This window comes from Protopterus annectens, chromosome 2.part0 (genome assembly GCF_019279795.1).
Source record: "Protopterus annectens isolate FY-2018-M chromosome 2.part0, PAN1.0, whole genome shotgun sequence".
NCBI classification, from domain to species: domain Eukaryota; kingdom Metazoa; phylum Chordata; order Ceratodontiformes; family Protopteridae; genus Protopterus; species Protopterus annectens.
Window position 1 is genome coordinate 1,454,785,535 of NC_056728.1, and position 11,464 is coordinate 1,454,796,998.

The window sequence follows — 11,464 nt, forward strand, 5'->3', positions numbered from 1 at the left end:
ATTACCACCTGTTACATGATGTTCCTTTATAATATAATAACAGCTATGCATGAAAAATCATGCTGTGATATCATTTATATAGATTTAACTTCAGCATTTGACAGTGTCATACACAAAACACTGCTCAATAAATTAGTACAACTAGGTATTGATGTACTCTTGATAAGATGGATAGCTGCATGGCTTACAAATAGGACATGACAAGTATCATACAGCAATTAAACAGGTTAAATTCAAGTTTACAGTCATCATGACCCACAGGTCTCTGTCCTAGGCCCATACTTGTTTAGATTCAGTCTTCCGGATCTATCTTTTTCATTTGTGGTGTTCTACAGTCTGTATGCAGATGACTTGAACTTAGATAAACAAATTATATGTGTTACAGATAAAAAAGAACTTGACTAACTTGACCATTTGGGCTCGGGGAATAGTATGCTGATAAATACATCAAAAACTATGTATATGGGATTTAGGGACATAAACTGAAAAGTGAATATTTAATACAGCACATAATGATTGAAACGGTAGACTCATTTAAGGACCTGAGTATACGAGTCAATCTAGCTTTGATTTTTTCTTATCATATCAACCAATCAGTTAATGATAGTTATAGAACTATATAGGTTGTATAAAAAAGAGTCATAAGAGTCTAGGAAATCAGAAATTATGAAGTCATTGTTTGTTAGCTACATTAGACTCAAATTTGAATATGGAATAACAATATGGAAAACTTATAAGGAAACAGGCATGAGTAAACCAGGAAGAGTATGGCAGAATTATACCAAGGGGTATCCATGGATGTTAAAATTTAAATTATTATGAAAGACTAAAATATTTGAATGTGTACAGTGTCTCATATAGATATTTAAGAGGAGACCTTATTCAGATATATAAGAAATTTAGAGCCAGATACCTCTGGGAATGTTTGGGTTTATCATAAAGTAGTGTTAAAGCATCAGACACCCTATACTGAAGATTCTATAGGAATGAGAAGTGTACAAACTGGTTCCCTGAGAGAGTAGTTGATGCATGGTATAGACTACCAAACTACATAAAATCAAATATTAGTTTAGATATTTTTAAGAACAGCCTGGACACTTATTAAGTGAACAAGTGTTTTGGTATATTGGCAAGCTAGAAGGGCATTAATGCCCGTACTTCAAACTGTATATGCATGTATACAAGCCTAGTACTTCTAGATTTTTTCAAATGTCCATATGATGCATTCACAATATACTCAACTTTCTTACAAGGTAATTCTTCACAAAATCATACTAATTACATCTTTTTTTTCACAATGAGTGTTCCACTGGTCTTTCTGTTTTTCTCTTTGCAGCATCTTCTTTCTATTTCCATCCCCATCATGTTTGTCTTTATTTATTTATTCCTTAGTTAAGAAGGTAGGTAGATGGATGTCAAGAGCCTTTGCAACTGTGAACCAGGCTAGTGACACAATATTAATTTAAAATAGTACATCTTGCTTTAACACTTCTTAACTAAAATTAATACATTTTTTCAGTTCATATTTTTCATATTTAAAATGTGAACATAGACAATTTCCGCCTGTATACTAACTATTCTTGAAAACCAATGCTATACAACATACATTAAAAGAAAAAGGAGTCCTTAGCGGGGAGTAATACTTTAAACATCTTTCCAGGTATATTGATAATACAATGACATGGTCTGTCTGCTTTCAAAGCATCAATATGAAATTCCCAATTCAGATTCATTCTTCCATGAATAACTACTGAAATCATTTTATCAGATTGTATTATCAGTTGTCATTTTTGATTTCAAACTATGATTTGGATAATATTTTAAGCATGTCTGATGTCAACATACTTAATATGCAAGTAAACAATTGTGAATGCGGAAAACAACGTCTGCATATTGTGGACTATGCTGCAGAGAATGAACATTGCTGTGTTTGTCTGCATGACTGGATGTGGAATGTTAATTTATGTTTGATGTATCCTGGCTACTTTTCACTCACTTCAGTTGCAATTGTGATTATTGCTGGTTAAATATATTGGACCTGAGCTTTGTCGAGATAATATAGCTTAACTTGACTGTCAGTGATGACCCCCATGCAAACTACATTATATTTAAAGTATTTAATAATATTCGTCCTTTGCTAAACTGAGCTAGGCTTGGAATGGTAATATTAACAAGAGACTGAATTTGCTCAGCAGCTGTTACTGTGGTTATAATTCTAAGGTTGTTGTCCCTGCTTAACAATATCCCAAATGTCTCTCTCTTGCATGCTGCAGAGGTTACAGTAACCCCCAACTGTCAGAAAACATAGTAACCTGGTCTTTAACTTTATAAAGGGCTGAGTTTTCCCATATCAAGATTTTCCTGTTTAATTATACTTTCCATTCGTATATGCTACCCTTTCTTTTTTATTTTCAGGAGAAAGTGCGGCTCTCCCTTTAGTGTGTTTCTCCCTTTAGTGAGGCTCTCCATTTAGTGTGTTTCTCCCTTTAGTGTGTCTCTCCCTTTAGTGAGGCTCCCCATTTAGTGTGTTTCAACCTTTAGTGTGTTTTTCCCTATAGTGAGTCCCTCCCTTTACTGTGTCTCTTCTTTTAATGCGTTTCTCCCTTTAGTAAGCTCCACATGATATCCTGTAACCACTATAAGGCTTTTACATAACAGACTGTATTTGATGATTCATTAAAGTTTCCACTAACCTAAAGTCATGTTTTGGGTGACAGTTTACAAATCGCAGCAAGATGAACTTTAGGTAATGGATAACTATGCATCTTGTATGGCCTGTACTTGTAGCCTGATAATGTTATATTTGTATGTTTCTTTCACAGAGAAGAAATATCTATCTATATATATATATATATATATCTATATATATATATATATATATATATATATATTTAGGCTAGAACTACGCTTTGGTTAAAATGTATGGTTACAATTTGGGCTAAGTTTATATTGTATATGTAGGAAGAGAGCATATAAATGACTGATGAAGGATGAGTGGACTATGTTATTTAGAACATGTAATTCCTAGTCATAATATCAGAAATAGTAAATGTAAAAGATACATTAATATAGTAAACATAAATGTAAGAGATGTGATGTTTTAACAGGAGGATCAATATTTCCCTTTTATGGAGCAGGTAAACAATTTAGAAAATTCAAAGTTAGCACTGCTGCTAGAGGAATGAAGTTGTGTTACATTTGAGTCAATATATTAGTTAAAGTGGTGGTTCTTGTACATTGATTAGAGAGGAATGTTATACTCTTGGTAATGAAACTGTGATCTGGAGCTACCTCAAGCTTATTGAGGAAATTGCTCAAAAAGTACAAAAAGAAAAAAAATCATGGTTCTCTTGATTGAGTGATTCTGTCAGTGGCTGAGAAGAAAAAGTAATGCACCTTGTATTGATCATAGTTAACATTCTACATTGTGTGAGCCTAGTAATTGCTGCCATCAAATGTGGAATGGAGTGTGTAAGGCATCAAGCAGTAGAAGTCTTGACAGTGGACCAAGCACATTAAGTTTAAGATATATTACAATTTATGAAATGCATTACACTGATAAAGTCTTATTATTCATAAAGGCACCCACTGAGCAAGTACAACAAGCATGGGTACTTATGTTTTTCAGGGGGAATTGTTATAGTATTGTGACCTCAATACCTGTTTCCAAAAAATTCTCTGAATAGATATGGGTTACCCTTGAGACAGACATTTTAAAATTGTGACTAGAAACATGTAAAGGAATAAAACATTCAAGATGTAGATTATAAATGTCTAGTGCTTGTATAAAAATTCCTCTGCCTCTCTTTCTAAAGGACAACTACCAATATAAATGTACATTTTAACTGATTTAAATTAATCCCTCTTAAAACAAAACAAACTGAAAAAAAAATGTAAACCAGTAATGAGAAGTAACTCTCAGAAAATACACAGTCAGTCAGTCTGTTACTGTGCCTAAACATATTTTAAATTCCTGTTAGCTAAAGATCAACAGATGAAAGTTCACATAATGAAACATTGAATTCAGTTATAAAACTGTAAACATCACAGTAAATCTGGTCTAAATTTCGTATTCCTCATGTCTAAGTTATGCTTAAACTTGGTAATAGACAGAGTCAGCTTCACATGGATGGGAAGCCTGTTCCACAGGAGGGGCAGTCTCTGGGGCACACATCTGTCTGTCCAGCATGTTCTTTTTAAGTCACAGACAAAATTCAGGTCCCTAGACATTGTATTTCTGGTACTCTTTGACTTATGAATATGCAGGAGATTCATAAGTGAGGCATTTGCAGATATCTTGTAAGCCACACATAGATGACCCCTCAGGAATCTATAGGAGATTGAGTAGAGGGAAAGGGTGGGTTTGTTACACCTTGTATCCTTTTTGTAAGGAACCTTTGCGATCACTCTAGTTGCTGCATATATCTGGTCAGGTACATACCAAACGGAGCACTGTACTCTATGATTGGTCTGATAAATGAGGAGTGGGATAATGACGTCTTTGCACCTACATTCCGTGCCCTTACTTATAAGTTAATCAACACAAAAGGAAGTCCTTACCAATGTGGGCATATGGAGTTTGACGGTAAGGCTACTTGCTATGTGCATACCCAGATCCTTAACCACTGGGTCGAATCTTACGGGTGTATTATCAACATGGTAATTAGCTGGGATGGTTGACTTTCCAAAGGGTACAACTATGCATTTCTTAGCATTGAGTTTAAGACTATGGATTTGACACCATTTTTCAGTCAGAGACAGACATTTTTGAAGAATGCTAGTGTCTGCAGGGGAGTCGATGATAACATCCAGCTTACAATTATCTGCAAATTTAGTCACCTATAAACCTTCAACATTTGCTTCCATTTCAGAGAAATAGATGCCAAAAAGGAACAGGCCCAGGGAGACTCCGTTAGTGACTGGCCTGTTGGTGGAGATAGCCTTACCAATTTTGACCTCCTCTATCCTATCAGTGAACCAGTTGGCTATCCAGTGGGTGATAAAAGGGTTTATACCTAACTTAGTGAATTTGTCTATAATTCTTGAGATGGGTATTGTATCAAGAGCCTTGGTCAGGTCAAGGTAAGCTGTGTGCACAGTTTTACTTCCATCCAGTGCTTTGATGACTCACTTAAGCTGGTTATATAAATGTGTACACCCTTAAACTAATACTTTGTTGAAGCACCTTTTGATTTAATTACAACATTCAGTCTTATTGGGTACACACCTGCCATCAATTAAAGAGACTCTGATTAACCCCAAATAAAGTTCAGCTGTCCTAGTAGGATTTTCCTGACATTTACTCAGTTGCCTGCTACAGCAAAAGCCATGGTTCACAAAGAGTTTACAAAGCATCAAAGGAATCTCTTTGTTGAAATGTATCAGTCAGAAGAAGGGTCCAAAAAATTTCCACAGCATTGGATATACCATGGAACACAGTGAAGACAGTCATCAAAAAGTGGCGAAAATATGGATAAACAGTGACGTTGTAAAGAACTGGATGTCTCACCAAAATGGATGAAAAGACAAGATTAAAACTGGTAAGGGAGGCTGCCAAGAGACCTACAGCAACACTGAAGGAGCTGCAGGAATTTCTGGCAAGTACTGGTTGTGTACTATATGTGACAACAATCTCCCATATTCTACATATGTCTGGACCATGGTGTAGGGTTGCAAAACGGAAGCCTTTTCTTACACAGAACAACATCCAGGCCCAGCTAAAATTTGCAAAACAATACATCAAGTCTCCAAAAAGCATGTGGGAAAATATGTTATGGTCTGATGAGACCATGGTTGAACTTTTTCCAAAAGGTATGTTCGGTGCAAAAACAACACTTCGCATCACCAAAAGAACACCATCCCCATGGTCAAGCATGGTGGTGGCAGTATCATGCTTTGGGATTTCTTTTCTTCAGCTGGAACTAGGGCTTTAGTCAAGGTGGAAGGAAATACCAGTCACTTTTGGCCCAAAATCTTCAGGCATCTGCTAGAAAGCTGAAGATGAAGAGGAATTTCACCTTTCAGTACGACAATGACCCCAAGCATATATCCAAATCAAAAAAATAATGGCTTCACCAGAAGAAAATTAAAGTTTTAGAATGGCCCAGCCAGATCCCAGACATAAATACAATAGAGAATCTGTGAGGTGACCTGAAGAGGGCTGTGCACAAGAAATGTCCTCGCAATCTGACAGATTTAGAGCTTTTGCAATGAAGAGTGGGCAAAGATTGCCAAGTCAAGATGTGCCATGCTGATAGACTCCTACCCAAGAAGACTGAATGCTGTAATTAAATCAAAAGGTGCTTAAACAAAGTATTAATTTAAAGGTGTGCACACTTATGCAACCATCTTATTGTACGTTTTTTATTTTTTATATTTTTCCCCTAACAGATTTGTTTGTTTTTCAATTGAATTGTACAGGTTATAGGTCACATTAAAGGTGGGAAAAAGTTTTGAAATTATTTATTGTTGTCTCATTTTTTTATATCACAAAAACCTGGCATTTTAATTTTTATATCCACATACACAGACGTGTGTGTGTGTGTGTGTGTGTGTGTGTGTGTGTGTGTGTGTGTGTGTGTGTGTGTGTGTGTGTGTGTATATATATATATATATATATATATATATATATATATATATATATATATATAAACACAGTAGCAGTTCTGAACCATCACCCTCGATCAGCTCAGAAATGTTAATAAAACGAGCCACAATGGAACTACTGGGGCAAAGAAAAGGGCAAGAGTAAATGCAGTGCAATACACAAGGAAAACAGGTGGGTGCCAAGTACTGTTAATTTCAGTTTTTTCTGAGATGACAGGCTCCTTTTTTAAACGCCTTTACTGAATTATCACTTGTGACAAAGGTAAATTTACATTGCTATAAAAGTACTCAAACTATATTAACATAACAAACATTATACTAACATATATTTTCTATGGGTCTACTATACATGACCGAAATTCCAAAAAGCCGAAACCCATATGTCCGAGACCATATGTTCGACTTTTGAAATTTCTAACATGTACAAATAAAACAAAAAAAAACTACCTACACGTTGCTAGCAGGGGGGCAAGCCCCTCTGCACTTCCCATGGGGGGGCTGCACACCTCACATCCCCTGCTATTTAAATATACCATCTCTGAGATTGCACTCTAGTGCAGAAAATGGAAATGTTACCATTCCACACTATAGGGAGCTGTCCTTTCAGAGCGTTTGAAGTTCCGAAAGTCGATCATATGGTCTCAGCCATATGAAAGTCGACCTTTTGGAAGTTCGAGCATCTGTAGGCGACCCATTTTCTATATATCATGTAAACTAAGTAATATTACATAGATTATTCAATTCCTGCTTTTTTTTAACAAGAAACATCTTTATTAAACCATTACTTACTACATGGGCAATCATACATTTATATAAATGAAAACAAACCACACCAACACAATCCTAGTCGTAAGCATGTTACATCACAAACCGCACTGACACACTCCCAGCTGTAAACAATATACATCACTTATAATCTACCCAATCTATCTCACTCAGGCATTACATAGCTCATTTAAGTCCTGCTGCCTTTTAGGCCACACTCCTTATGTAATGTTTTATTCTTTCCTATTTTTTTTTCCTATGTGGTTTGCTCTATCCTTTCTTCTAAAGATCTCAGTTTTGTTTTGTTTTATCTCTGTTACTATATTCACCAGTTCAGTGTAGTTGGATTAGATTTTCCATTTTTTTTTTAGTAATTGCTTTTTGGCAGTCACCATTATCAGACATGGTAAGGCCTTAACATATCTAGGCAATTCTGATTCTGTATCATAGCTGAGAAAAATCATCTCTCTCGTCAGACCATCTGCCCACCCAACATCTTCAACAGTGCATCCTGCAGGCAATCATTAAAGTCCACCAACTCACTGCACTCCCAGAAAATATGTTCCCAATTACCTCTTTCCTCCACTTCATACCTCCAACATTTACTGCCTACCTGAGGAAAAATTCTCTGGAGTCTACTTGGGGTATAAAAATATATATATGTAAACATTTCCAGGCAAAAATCCTAAATCTTTAGATTTTGTTTCACATTTGGGAGACATACATTTATCCTCCCATTGTTTCTTTGTGACTTGCTTATCCAGTCTCTCTTCCCAGTCCTTTCTAACTTCCTCTGATTGATTCTTATAGTTATTGTGCAGTATTTTATATGCTCTACTAAGTATTCCTTTTTAATGGCGGCATCTCTACTAGATTCTATTAAAAACTCTGCCAGTACTGGTCTTTCATTTAGGATCCCCCTATTTCTTTCTCTTTGCCAATATTTTGATATCAATCCTTAATAAGGAAAGAAATCTATAACCCGCAGTCCAAATAAATTCTTGGTGTTTTCCCATTCTATCATCTTTTCCTCTCTAGCTATTTGCTCCCGATACCTAACACAAGAAAGGGAAGAAGGGTAATGTATGCAAGGAGAAAACGACAACAAAAAGAGGATGTAGAATAGCTTGTACAGGGGAAACAAGCAAGAACAAAACAATACAGATGGACAGTGATACTTTTACATAGACAAGGATGGAGTGAAAAGGGATGCACACATGCATACACAGAGAGGGCAACACTAATAATAGTGATGGAGTAGCTTGAACTACACACAGGCATGGAGCATGATACTTTATAATGTCTATTTATATAACAGTATGCAGTGATAAGCACTCAGTGAAAAACATGTACATTTTATTGATCATAGTTTGGATAAGCTGGGTTTATACCTGGTATTTAATATAATAAGTGACAGGCTATACCTCAGTTTTATGGTAGTCATTATTCAGACAATCTAAATTTTTCACAGAGAGTGCAGTCTTCATGCATAGTACACTCCAGGTAAATACATCTCCTCTTATATACTATAAATATTCATTATATAAGTAATTACACAGTAAAGGCTCATTACTGTTCCAAAATGTGCACAGTGACTGGACAGCCCGATCAGTGCTCCCATTGTAGATCATCTACATACCAATACAAAGAAGTCTGGTCACTGAAGCATTGTTTAGCGGCCAGGCTTCCCAGTAACATATTCCTCCTAATACCAACCTCAAATATATTTTATGAGGGACTGGGTTAGTTTTAAAAAAATCAGGAACATTGAGTAAAAGTTTGGACAGTTCAAAGGTATGGTTAATTGCAATATGATTGCCAATACTGTTGAGTGTCAGTTTCCATATTAGCTTTATACCAAAAGAATGGAAAACAGCTCAAATTCATACCTCTGCTTAAGGCAGGACCTTCTACAGACCAAGGTAATGACAGACACATAAGTCTGGCAAGCCTCATATGCAAATCGATGCAAAGACTTTCATGGAAACAATCAGTCAGGACATAGGGAACTTCCAAACACTAGACCCATCTCAGTTTGGATTTGTCTAAAGCTGGTCATCTTTAATCAACCTGGTGAATTTTTTTGAAAAGGTCACCTAATAAATAGATGAATGCAAAGTGATACACATCACATACCTTGATTTGGCCAAGATTTTGGCACAATTCCCCACTCAGGCATAGTAGAAAAGCTAAATAAACTAGGAATAAACCCCTATGTCACCCACTGAATTGCCAGCTGGCTCAGCAATAGGATACAGGAAATCAAAGTAGGGGAATTTAACTCCACAAAGTCAAAGACACCAGTCACCAGTGGAGTCCCCTAGGGTTCTGTGCTGGGGCCGCTCTTGTCACTTACTTTCTGAAGTAAAATCCAATGCCAAAGGGCTGTGGTCGAGTAAGCTTACAGATGACTGCAAGTAAGGAGCAGTCAATGAATCTCAAAATGACTTAGTCATCCTGCAGGACGGCTGGTCCCAAATAAATAACTGGTGCCAAAATGATGGACTGAAACTAAATGCCAAAAAATGCATTATTGTAACCTTTGGGAAATCATCTACCTCAGGAAACTATCACATTGACAAAACACCCCTAAAAGTTGACCCAGTTGTTTGGGATTTGGGAACTTATGTAGACAGTGATGTAACTTTTGACCAACATGAGTCCATTGTTGTAAAAAAAAATCCTATACTGCACAGCTTATAAACAAAGGGATCGTTTCCAGATCTAGGGATGTCATTGTCCCTCTTTGCTCAACCCTCATTAGGCCAGTCATTGAAAATAATACCCCCTTTGGCATGTATCTGCTCAGGCATGTACATCAACTAGAATGCCTACAGAGATACCTTACTAAAAAGATACAAATCCTAAATACCATATCCTACATGGACAGACTGAAAGCCCTGTAAGGATACTCGGTTTTCTACAGACTGCTAAGAGGTGACAAATATCTGACATACAAGGCACCCACCAACCCATTACTGAGGGTATCTAAACCTCTTCTCCAACAAACTATTTGAAGGGATAGATATATCTTACAGAGCATACCACTGCTCAGGAACAGGCTTCCCATGCACATAAAATGAAGTTCATCCCTATTCATCTTCAAACACAACTTGAATCTATGGATAGACAATAGAAAATGTACCCCAGGACTGCACCCTGTACTACTAGTGGATGGAGTCTGCTTCTAAATGCTTTATCCCATGCATATTTCCCCTAAAATTATTTATGGTATGATCCCATTTATTCTCATTAGGGGTCATATATAATTATTGACTGGTTGTAAGGCCAGTCTCTAAAATGGGATAGGTCAATTCCAGCACAAAAAGAGACATTTGCAGGCTTAAAATGGTCTGCAAAGGCAGTTAGCCTAGTGCTTATGTATGAACCTCTGATTAGTCAAAGTGCCTATAACCATTTCTCTCAACTGTCCACACTTTTGCAAAACATCCCTAATTTTCCTTATGTTTTACCCTACCCCCCATTACATTTTTGTTTTTCTAGTAACTTTTTGAAAGTCACTAAATTATGCCTGGCAGAATTCATATTTCCAACTTAAGTAAGTAAATAAATAAATAAGTGAAGCACACAGACTGCTACAGAGGTCCACTTTTCTGTGCCTCCTCAATTGCATTGCACTGCAGTGATGTGCTGTACAGGTGTGGGGATGTACATACCATATGCATGCCCAGTACATCAGTAAACAAGGAAGAACATTGCATGACACTAAGGAACTCTTATACAAAAACATTATTTAAAAAAGGTAAGCAATTTTTTTCTTAAATAATGTGAATGTCTTCTTCTTCTTCTTTTTTTTTTGGCTGCTCCCGTTAGGGGTTGCCACAGCAGATCAACTGTTTCCATTTCTTCCTGTCCTCTGCATCTAGCACTGTCACACCAACCACCTGCATGTCCTGTCTCACCACATCCATAAACCTTATCTTAGGCCTCCCTCTTTTCCTGTTACCTGGCAGCTTCATCCTTAGCATCTTTTTCCCAATATACTCTGCAACCCTCCTCAGCACATGTCCACACCAACATAATCTTGCCTCTCTGGCTTTGTCTCCAAACCTTCCAACCTGGGCTGACCCTC